The 12,226-nt window shown below is 38.7% G+C and overlaps 1 protein-coding gene across 16 annotated transcripts in view; it reads right to left on the reverse strand.

Moving 5' to 3' along the window:
- Positions 1-12,226, reverse strand: part of LOC117401087 (R3H domain-containing protein 2) — a 52,390-nt gene that overhangs the window by 29,363 nt on the left and 10,801 nt on the right. The window contains exon 1 of one of the 16 annotated variants that reach the window (XM_059011390.1): positions 10,846-10,984. The exons of the other annotated variants lie outside the window; for them this stretch is intronic. The gene's annotated coding sequence lies outside the window, so the exon portion shown is untranslated. Of the gene's footprint in view, positions 1-10,845; positions 10,985-12,226 lie in introns of those variants that run through there. 16 annotated transcript variants of the gene reach the window in all.

Here is a 12,226-nt window from a genome sequence, read left to right on the forward strand (position 1 = left end):
TAAGTTAAAACATTAGTATTGTGTTGTTTAAAAATGAATATGAACTTATTTTCTTTGCATTATTCGAGGTCTTTTTTGTTATTTTGACGAGTTGTCATTTTCTGCAAATAAATGCTCTAAATGACAATATTTTTATTTGGAATTTGGGAGAAATGTTGTCAGTAGTTTATAGAATAAAACAAAAATGTTCATATTACCCAAACACATACCTATAAATAGTAAAACCAGAGAAACTGATAATTTTGCAGTGGTCTCTTAATTTTTTCCAGAGTTGTATTTAGAAGTTAATGTTTGTGGTGGTACGGTAGTCTTAGATTCCTGTGGCCTCCCCCCTACCAAATTCTTTCCACAACAGCAGCAACTGGTTTCCCTGTATAAAAGCCACACTCTATGTCTAAATAACACAGCTTTATTACCTTCCCTTACCTAAACAGTGATGGAAATTAGACTCCCATTGCATAGCAGTTTGGTCCATTCCTAATTTTACTAGGAGTTTAAAAGAGACACACCTGAGCTTGTTACCTATACACTGTGGCTAACAAAGCTTATAGTAAAATCCAGAATGGGTGAAACTGCTACGCAATAGGAGTCTTTAGTTCCATCCCTGCTAAAACAAGTGGGACGCAAGCCCTCTGTGAACATTGCGTAGCCCCCACGCTATAGCAAGGACTCCAGCATCTGAATGAATGTTATCGAGTCCAGGCATTGCCAGTGCAGAGCAGGATCTCTCTCCGATGGACAAAACATTCATCATCACTGGAAGAAGCACAGAAGTAACCACTTTGTGCTGTCGCTGGTAATCCACCCGATACTCACCAAGAGAATTTCAGATATACGGTAGTATACATGTTGGTCCATGGCCTACGCACACCTACAGTCTGTAGAATAACCCTTGTAACATACTGTAGCTTCACCTGCGGTTCCTAAGATACAGCCTTGAAAAGCTGAAGTGAAAAATAAAAAAGTAGTTCACAGTGACCTACCATTTATAGTAGACTAAATGTCCATACTCATAAAAATGACCCAGGCCAAACATGACCCTTTAGATTCTGCATAAGTTACTGTGTTTGGAAAGCCATATAAAAATACCACAGAGTGGATACCAAGGGGGGGGGGGGGGGGTTGGTTCAATTAACTTTATGGTATAATTTTGTCACAATTTGCCCTTTGGATTTCATGGAAAATCGAGCCGATAGTGGCTAATAAAGAAAAAATGTACTTAGAAATACTGTAGTCTGCTAGAATGAAGTAAAGGGAGAGGGGAGGGTTTGTCCGTCTCTAACACAAACCAGGACCGGATGTAAAATAAAGATTGGTCTTTTCCTGTAAGCAGCGTCTCTTAAAAGTGATTTTTGAATGTGTTTGCATTGACACGTTGTGCTGATAGGCGTCTCGGTGCGAAAGCTGAATGACGGCTCTCTTTGTTCCCTGTGCTAAGGATGGCAAGTGTGTGGGCGTGAATGAAATCCCCTTTTCTCAATGAAACTCGAAAGAAACTGCTTCGATGCGCTTTCCCTTTTAATAAACCCGCGGACGATCATATCCCCAATAGGATCAGCTATAAAAAATAAAGTGCAAAAGCTGGTTTGTTTTGCTATTAATTTTCTGGCATCAATGTTGAGTTACGTCTTCCCAGTTTCCTCCTATTTAGATCTTCCATAGTAGTTAAGAGTCTGCTAGTAGGACTATAAAGGACCGCTGGAATGAAAGGGTTCAAAGCTAAATCAATATCAATAATATGAAAGAAATGTTTGTACATAGCGTTTGGTTTGGTTTTTCAATCTTTTTCCAATTAAGTGCAGAAAAGTTATATAGCCATTTCGTGCACTGAAGCAACCTAAAACCTCTTTAGCTACAAACTAAGCGTCTAATAGAACGAGATGAAATGACTGCAGCAAGCAACAATCAGCTATTGCTTTAATTGTATTTATTTTTTTTTTTTTTAGAAATGCTGGAGAAACGAGTTGGGCATAACTGAAGAATATTAAGATTTATGCTCATTAATTAATGGAAGGACCACGAAGACGTTGCGATAAACGGAATATTCATGTTCTGCAAGATTCTACAGATTTTAAAAAAGTTTCCAAAAGTTTCATACTATTAACTGTCAAGCAAGATTCCTTCTTGGGATCAATGACACGTTTCCACTGCCACCAAGTGACTTGATATCAGTCTTGTTTGGTTCCATCAGCAGCTGTCTGAGATCACTTCATTTTGGAATCGGACGTTCCCATTAAGGATGGTGGGCTGGCAGGATGCAATCTCTCAAACTCTCATTGATGGAGGAAACTACCCTACAAGTGTCATTTGAACAAGCCTTGGGACTATGTATGCGAACAGATGGCTGAGAATTAACTGTATTATCAGGGACATTTTAGGAGGTAGCCAGTGAACTACTATATAAAATGGCAAATATATAAAAACGAGCGGGTGCATGTTGGATTGTAGGCTGCAGACAGAACAAAAGGAGTTTTAGTTTCAGATGGAAATGTTCTTTGTTCAATTAAGCATTGACATATGAGTGGCAACCACTAACCTAAATCAGTGATTATCCCAGGATAAAAGTGTTTGAAGCAATCCAGGGGGGATGATAATAATAATAATCCATCAGAGGTTAATCCCAGCAGGGTACACAGTAGGTTGATCAAATCAACCCACTGGTGGGGTTTTAAAGTAAACAGGAGTTCTCAATAACAGCATGGCTAAAAACAGGTGGGATTTACAGTAACCAGCTCAATATTTAATAACTCCATATTAATTTTGCTGGTATTTTTTGCCCTCTCCACCCTCTCCTCCAAGGCAGGGAGATTTAGACTGCCTTACTAACAGTTGCAGAACCCTGCAGATTTGAAGAAAGCTTTGAAAGCTGTGAAGACGACTGTAAAAAAAGCCAAGCAGGCCAATACAGGAGGGAGGGTTGGGAGAGCTGAAGAGCGAATGAATCAGCACCCATCCCACAGGACTGCGTGGGGGGGCGGGAGGGGGGAGAATGACGTGAGCAGCCCTGACGATTGAGAAGAGGACCTATAATAAACTGTTTACATACAGTAGTGAGTAATGTAGCAGGGGCAAAGAGGGGAGAAAGGGAAAGGCTACTTAAGAATAATTCATGAGACTTCCGTGATAGGCGAGAAAGTTAGCGGTTCAAGAAACGGGGGTCTGCTTGTTGTAGCTGAACTAAGTGTAGTTTCCAAGTTATCTCCTTGTAACAATGCAGGTTCCAGTACATTTACATAGAATAGGAGGAATTGTACAGTTAGAAAAAGGACATGGTTTGATCGGTAATCGTTATCAGTATATTTTTCTCAATTGTAAAAGGTCATTAAAAATGGTTGTTTTTCTGTTTGTTTAACAATTTTTGCAAATGTTTGCTGGGTTGAAGATAATGCTTTTCGTTTCGGGTCTATGTAGCAAAACAAAAGCATTAATTTTTTTTTTTGGGGGGGGGGGGTTAAGTCTAAAATTGCTAAAGAATGTTATCTATACAATATGCATTTTCTTAATGGTTAAAAACTAAACAAAACAAACAAAGAAAACATTTTACTGTAATAGTGTGATGTCATACGATTGTCAGCTAAATAAAAGGGAAATCGTATTCTAATATTTACCTGAAACTGAACATAAACAATCTGTGTCAAATGGAGACACTCCTACATTTACAGTGCAAATTAAAACCTTCCAGTTCATTTAAACCCCACTCTAATTTCAAGACCATCCCAGGCATCTGTTTGTTCCTATTAATTAAACCGGATAGATTTGACGCTACCTTATATTGCTATTGTAACAGCATGTAATTTCTCTGGTCATAATACAAAAAAAAAAAAAAATTATATCTCTCAATGATGGAACACTGTATCCTCTTTTCTTATTGGGTATATTTTCTACCAATGGGAATGCTATCTCCATGGCAACAGACCCTGTCGCCAAGAGAAAACAGGAGATTTCTTTTTCTTTGCATTTTGATCAAGACTGCTGCTGCACACCCTGTCTTTGCACACCACACACACACAAACTGTTGTAGAATTTAGTTTTAGAGCAACCAGGTAGCTGTATGAAAAAAATAGCCATTAAATGAATGGAGGCTCACCACTATCCAATCAGATTGCCAGTCAAGTAATTTACTGTGCATTTCCCTTACAATACCATGGCTGAAAATTGTAAATCAGGACTGTTAATATGTAAAAGTATGTACACATACCCCATGATACTCAAAACAGCATGTGCCAAAGAAAGCTCTTTGCAAGTTTTATTACGAACTATATAAATCTACATGCACTTACAACAGCACATTTTATTTATTGCATTTATATAGCGCTTTATATACAAAAGTATCGCAAAGCACTGTATGGAGGTGCATCCTTGTGATATGAGCAATACAGAGACACTGAATTAATGGGTCACTGAAAGGTCTAAACATGTGCAGCCCCTTCACTTTGAGCAGATAAAGCTGCTCTTCGGTGCCTTTTTCCTTTATCAGGGTACTAAAGACAGTACAGTGCACCTCCATGCGCCTGCATTATGAAGTTATGCATTCTTAATAAATAGGCTAAATACCAGTAGGAGTTCTGGCTATTGCTACCTAGTATAAAAGTAGGCATGTAAATAGTTGAGAGTTTAAACATTTCCATTTTTCAGGTATAAAACACATTTTTCCTAAAATGTTTAACCATTGCAGGTTCACAGTAGGATGTGTGCTGTGCAAGGTAATTTAGTCAGTCTTTTGAATATACCTATAAATGCTGTACACACGCAGTCTGCTATTGCAAAGATATAGATTAATACACTATTATACACTAAAGATTAAAATTGAAAACGGCTTTAAAAGTGTTTAACCCTAAAGTTAAGTAAAGGAGGCTGTGTGGTCCAGTGGTTAAAGAAAAGGGCTTGTAACCAGGAGGTCCCCGGTTCAAATCCCACCTCAGCCACTGACTCACTGTGTGACCCTGAGCAAAGTCACTTAACCTCCTTGTGCTCCGTCTTTCAGGTGAGACGTAGTTGTAAGTGACTCTGCAGCTGATGCATAGTTCACACACCCTAGTCTCTGTAGGTCGCCTTGGATAAAGGTGTCTGCTAAATAAACAAATAATAATAATAATAATAATAATAATAATAATAATAATAATAATAATAATAATAATAATAATAAAGTTTAAATGTTTAGTAAATTCACCGGACATTATAAACTCAACCTACTGCATGAAAATCGCCACTTGGGATTTTGTTTTCTACCAAAAATTTTAAATACGACCAAAAATAGCAGTTTACTTAATTAACAAATTTAAAAAGCGAATCCCTTCCTGTCAAGTCTTTTGTTTAACATCATGTAATCAAAGAAACTACAAAATGAGATTGCAAGAGTCTACAAGAAGCTACCATAACTGTAGTACAGTATTTCGTGCTAGATTTCGAAAATGCCACATTTTTCATTTTTCCGTTAAGTATATGAATGTTAAACCTTTGGCCACAGCTGCACAATGCTAACACACACAGGCTGTGCTAATCCAATCTCCCTGTCCCAGGCTTCTGCAGCACAGCACAGGCAGACAGGGGACTCTTTGACTTTCAGTGTAGTGACGTTTCCATGCATTGCCAGGCAACAGCTAATGAGGGATGTCCGGCATGGGGCTTCCCTGGAATGCTGCAAGACATACTGAAGCCTGACTGTATCATTCAGCTCCCTTCCAGCTACTGCCTGTGGACGGGGGAGTGTTCACACTCAAGAGCTGCCATTACTCTACACAGTCTAGTGTATTATGTAGCTTACTGCAGGGGAAAGGATGCATTTTGCAAATGCTTTGTGCACAATGGAAGAATCTGTTTTTTTGTTCGAATGTTTGAATATTGAAATATCCGTCCCAGCGCTACAGAAAAAATTGGTGGAACTGAGATAGGTACTTTTAAACAACAAGTGAGATTGAGAAAATGTAATTCATATATTCTGCTGTACTGACCTGTCGGGGATTGGGGGGTCTGATAAAGTGCGGTTCACAAAAGGCTATTGAAGTAATAAAAACAAGACGCTGTAATGAATGGTATTTTAGTATGAATCTGAATTGGGGGATGCTGTGCAGACCGTGTGCAGCACTCAGTGTTTGTTCTGTTGCACGGTACAGGTTCTCTCTTTGAATTCTTAGAACAATAAGGAGCTTTACTGGAAAGCTCCTGATACGCTGTCCCAGATTAGACATCGTGATGACTCTTGGCAGTGTAGCACAGAGCTGTGCCGACAGCAGCCAGCGAGGGAGGGAGGCTGTATGCTGCGCTGTGCTGGACTGTAGCATCTCTTATCCCACTGGTTTTCCCCCACCAGGTCCCTGGATGAAAGCACTGACGTCAGTAGCAGTCTCCGAGCAACGCAGAATGTAGAATGACCTCTTAAGGGGTTCCCTTAAAAGGCAGCTCCAGTCTTTAAAAGCTCCATGCTACTCCATTCATTTGATGTTCTACATTGCACAGTGCATCAGACTGCACGTGCTATAGGCACTGTTGGTACGATTCTAATCTATATGAAGGTTGGCGGTTTTATTAAAGGGATACAGTATTTCACAGAAGGCAAGATCTTTCTGTGAATTTCTCATTAAACACCAGGTTTTAAGTTTCAACGCAACACTGCGGACGGGTATACAAGCCACTGGTAAAAAGTGTCGAATCACGATTTCAAATGGATTTGCCTTAATTTTTTTTTAAATAAGCAGTACACTAGAATAATGAATACTTTAAACTGCATTTCGGAAGTGTTTGCAATTGGCATACTGTTAATCTGTCTAGGAGAGTCAACTTCAATTAAAATTGCATATCTGGTGTGTTATTTCTAGAAAGTGAAGTGGCTTTCCTGGTAGCTACAAGCAGATGGGATGGGACACACTGTATTACGATGAAAGACGGTGCAACCACAAAGGGTTGATCTACAGAGTTAGTTTAAAGTTGTATGCATAGCTACAAGACACGGCCACCCAGTAGATTTTTATCATTTTATCTGTATGCAGTCTAAGTAGACAAGACATTCATCAAATCACTTAATCACACCTGCTGACAGCAAGACAAGCCTGACTTTGTTTAATAGATAAATACTGACAAGACGACTCAAAAAGCAGTAAATCAGGAGGCCCATTAAAACCCAACCAGGCCCAAGACATGTCCGCCATTGGACTGAAAGGGTCATACTGCAGGCTTTATAATCCTTTCTTTATTTGACTAACTTGTTATGCATTATCCTGCAGAATTACAGCAACATAGTTGCACACACACACACACACACACAATTGCACAGAACAACTAGCCCAGCCGATTTTACTCATGGATCCTATAAAGTGTAATTAAATTGGTTTACCATGCACAGCTGTGATGAGTGCAACCTTACGCTAACCCAATTACACTGGAAACCTTTCCCCAGCGCGGAAAATCATTTTACATTGATTTATATTTGCAGCTTTTCCCACGGACCTCCCCCAATTAGCATTCTAAGTAAATCAGTAACCTTCAATAACCCAGGTGGTGCCCTCGAGGGATAAAATGTAAGTAAAATCTCTGCATCACAAAGTGTGCTGGGTTACCTCCTCTTCTTATTACAGGTACTTGATTACTTGTACCACCCTGTGCTGAAAAGGCATTTTTCTTTATCAGGTCAATCAGACATAGATCTGGCTCTATTTTTAAACATTTGAAAAGCGCATACAGTGTTAAGTGCAGGCTGTAGCAAAAACACCTGCTGTATTAAATCATAGTTTGATCAAGATGGAAGTAGATCCTTTGCCTGTGTTTGCGAAGTGAGCAATATACAGCTGGATGCTTCAAGGATAAAACAAAATCATACATGCAAGTCATCAGGATTGTTTTGTCTATGCACAGATTTTCTCTTGTGCTACATCTTTTTTTAAGATACTAGGATTTATTAAATTCAAGCCCATGTTACATTCTCATTAATAAACTGCTATTCTGTAAAGTTTTGTCAAACCTCCCGTTTTAAATTATAATGGGAGTCAGTGTTCCAAAGTACTGCACAGATCTCCTGCTCTTTATCCAAACAGAGCAACATGCCCAGTAATCGCAGCGTCTCCGTATGCAGACATGCAATGCAGTACGAAACTAGCCATGCATTCACTCAAATTAGCGTGGGCACAAATGGGCTTTTCCAATAGGATGCATTCATAAAGCAGGTTCATCTTTAGATATGGAGCTACACACTTTCAGACGTTAATGCAAATACAAGCAGGCATTGAGTTCACTGCATGCATGTGACCGAAAGCTGAAGATCAAGCCGTATAGTTTGGGTTCAGAAAATCAAAACAGCATGTGAACCTGAACACAAGAAAGGGTACACAGCATGTATTACTGTATGTATTTGGATGAATAAATGTTCAAAAGCTGAAGATTATGACTTTAAAACATTATGACTTTAAAGCAAATTCATTATATTTCATTTTAAATGCTGTGCAATGAGAACTGTATTTCCATGCCTGTGTACAGCTCTATGGCCCTCTGCGTGCATTCATGAACTGCAGTACCACCCTTCAGTGGGTATCCTTCAACAGCTACACATCCAAATTGTTATTTAAAAAGTGTTTGCTGTAGTACTATATTCAAAGTCATACATTCTGTGCAACAATTTCAGAAATGAGAAAAAGCTGCTCTGAATGCAAAGGTCACAGTTCTGACTTGCTTTTTACACTAATGAGCGACCTTAGAGAATACTCATTAAGACAAGTGGAAGTTCTGAGCACAGATCCAGACACAAGAGCCTTTATCATTTTTATATTCAATGGCAAACCTCTATGGTTCTGCAAAGTCATTCAATCTAACCTTGAGTGTGCGTCACAGTAATGTGTTCATAAGCACAACACAAAACAACTAAAGGATACTAAAACACATACTGTCCATTTTTAGGAGGATCTGTCCCTCGATCTGACCTCAAAATGAAAAAAATGGTTCCCCTTTAAACGGAATCATGATTGCATTAAAATATTGACCATTGCATAGCATTTAGAGGGAGTCCAGGTTTTCCAAAATGCCTTTAATTGTACGTTACCGAAAGCTGGCTCAAACTGCTTTGCAACTGGACTTCTTTGTAAATATTCCCTGCTACTGTGGGAGAAGCAGTAGAGAAATACTAAGGGGATGTTGCATAACTGGGTTAATCAAATAGGATATTATTTTAGCTACAGCAGTTAACTGCGGCGTGGGCCAATACTGAAGACAAATGCAGTCAAGCTGAGAAGTGCTTTAGTCATTGAGTCACTGGGTACTTTAGCACGAATGTCAAATTGAAATTTTTAATACATCTGGGTAAAGAGAGAGGGGAATCCCTCTGGCCATTAGCTTAGGGAATCATATTTGACAGCAGAGAAGCAACGTGGTTAAAATACATAGAAGTCTGTGCTAACACACGATGTCTTCAGAATGAAGCTTCAAACCACGATACAGGTTTGACTGTACAATACTGTTTTCTAGACATTAACGTCTACAGTTTAGAAATCAAACAGCATCAAAAATGAACCTGTGCACAAGGAAACACGTTTGTACAGTGCTGTGTTGGAGGGTAGTAAAAAAATCCTACAGCACTGCATACACAGCATCTACATGCATTAATATTTAATCTCGCATCTACGTCAATCGGTACCCAAAACATGCCCATTTTACTGAACGCTAATAATCTTGGATATTGAATTACAGATTGCCTACTCAAGGGAAGACTGAGCATTCCTACAGTTCCAGTAATTCCTTTCAAACTCAACAGTACATTTGTCTTTAACTATACTATATTTAAAAAATGCAAACAAGAGACCGGTTTCTTAAAGAAAAAAAAGTATGATATAAAATTATGAATGACAGCAAGCCACAGTGACCTACTTACTTGACAATGTTTCAGCATAGTGCATTCATTTGACTCCTGGCTTTGTTACTGCAATAATATATATATATATATTTTACACGCATCCTATACTTTCTATAAGCCTACCTCCTTCGTTGTCAATAACGACACACAAGAATGCCTTAACTGAAATATAAAAATGATATTCATAATTTACATAAATAGAATGAAAAGATATATATCAAAGAACGGCCACTAGGGCTGCAGGATATTTTTAGAAACATGATTCTTATTCATCTCGCTTAGCTGCTTGCTTGGTCTGCTGCATTATTATTATTTTATTTTTTTGTTAGATGGATTTTTGTGAAAAAAGGATAAATAATAATAATCCAGGAATCATCTACATACTAGAGGATTACCTTCATAGCAGACTGGCTTTCCGTAGCCTGCCTTTGCTACAGTAGCTCACTCCCATTTAGAATGAATAAGCTACGTACTTTGAGGGAATTCCTTATTACCTCACTGCTGTCTCCAACTACAGCCAGCAAAACAACATCATCCATTTTCATTTAGGATCCCCTCCCCAACATACACACATACCTCCTTGATCAAATTCCCACCACACACTTCATGCAACTAACCTGAATCATTTCAGTCATTAATTAATTTTCTACAGCCTTAAAAGCTTTTTTTTTTTGGTTTATTGCAAAACATTAAGGCAAACGCTACAGCCTTCCAAGGAGCTGTAGCCCCCCCCCCCCCTTCCTGCCAATTCCAAAAAGCTCACAAGTGCCCGACTATAAAATTAAAAACCATAATGAATGATGTAATTAGTTCCTTATGCAAGAGATTACAAAAGGATTCCCCAGAAATGAATAAGCTGCCCGGCATGCATTCAAACCATTTTCTTTGTCATAACTACAGTATATAAAGGGCACAGCTACATAAAAGGCATACATAATATAATAACTTGTGTTAAAGATTTGGGAGAAGTCATTGAAGACCCTACATTTCACACAATATTATATTCAACTCACCCCCGTAGTATAGCAGTTCAGAGAAGAGATGCTTTGTAAAGATGATGCTACAAATACTTGAGTTCAAGAATGGCCATAGATTCCATTCCTGCCGGTGTTCAGTTCATTGTTAGTTTAATGCTGATTCGTTTCCTAAACCCCCAGATCCTCTGTGTTTTTTTTTTTCTGAATGAAGTACTGCTAGAGATCCCTTGCTCGCTTGCTCTTGCCTGGACACTGTAAAATCGCAATGACAGGCAGCTCGGAGGAGGCAGTACAGCCCAGCTGTTTGGAGAGATGTCACTGGGAGCTACGCCAACACACACTCCTCTATGAAACTGCTACAGTGAAGCCCAGATTCTTTTAAAGGTATATTCCACCTACAGTACAGTGGTGGATACGAATATTGCATCTGCATTACGGTTTTTCTCAATCATTCTTACTGTGCTGCCAGAGAGTTACTGTACATTCATAAAAGTGCAATGCAACAAATTAATGACATGTCAAATGCAAGTCAGGTTATTCGTTTATACCATAAAAATACAATTTTCTATGTCATTCCCTGAGCTGAAACGGATACCTCAAATGCGTCATTTCAAATCAAAACCTTTATTTATCCATACTGGTCAATTGAGAACCCATTCTCATTTACAGCGACGACCTGGCAGAATTTATAACCCGTTACTGCTGCAACTGGTGGCGTACTTACTGGGATCACAGAATGAATAAATAGAGACACAGGTAAACTGGTATTCTGTAAAACTGGCAAATCTGTTTCTAATTCATTTTAAAATATCAAGATGTGGATATTAGGTTGGCACATCTGACGCTGCAGTTTAATGCATGGAAGAGCCCAGGTTTAGGCTTCAGAAAGTTGGTAGCTATATGGAAGATTGATTGTCTGGGTCTCATATTTCAAAGGGTGCCGACCTGCCTTGCCCGGGACGTTACAACCATGTAAATCAAAGAAACTACAAAATCATATCGGAAAAGTCTACCAGAAGCCATAATAGCAGTACAGTATTTCATGTTAGACTTCGCAATGTCAGTTTTTCGTTAAGTATATGGAAAACTACAAAGCGGTGTGCAATCCGATATGTTAACGTAACATTATTCCAGCAGGTTTCATTCGACTATGAAGCAAAATTAGTTAATTCTAGACGGTGATGTAAAACTTCCGGCTATAGCTGAACAAAACAGGGGGGATTTTTCAAAGTAACTTATAGCGAGTAAACCTCAGGTCTGGTTTTATACAGGCGATACACATTAAAACCTACAGAACTCAACTACATGAGGTAAGCAGGTAATACCTTTAAAAAAGATTAAAAGGAAGTATGTTTGAAGATCCTAACAGTAATGTGCCACCTTGGTTCGATACTTTAAACTTTTAATTCATGTTTTG

The sequence above is a fragment of the Acipenser ruthenus genome, chromosome 42 (assembly GCF_902713425.1).
Source record: "Acipenser ruthenus chromosome 42, fAciRut3.2 maternal haplotype, whole genome shotgun sequence".
Taxonomy (NCBI): Eukaryota; Metazoa; Chordata; class Actinopteri; order Acipenseriformes; family Acipenseridae; genus Acipenser; species Acipenser ruthenus.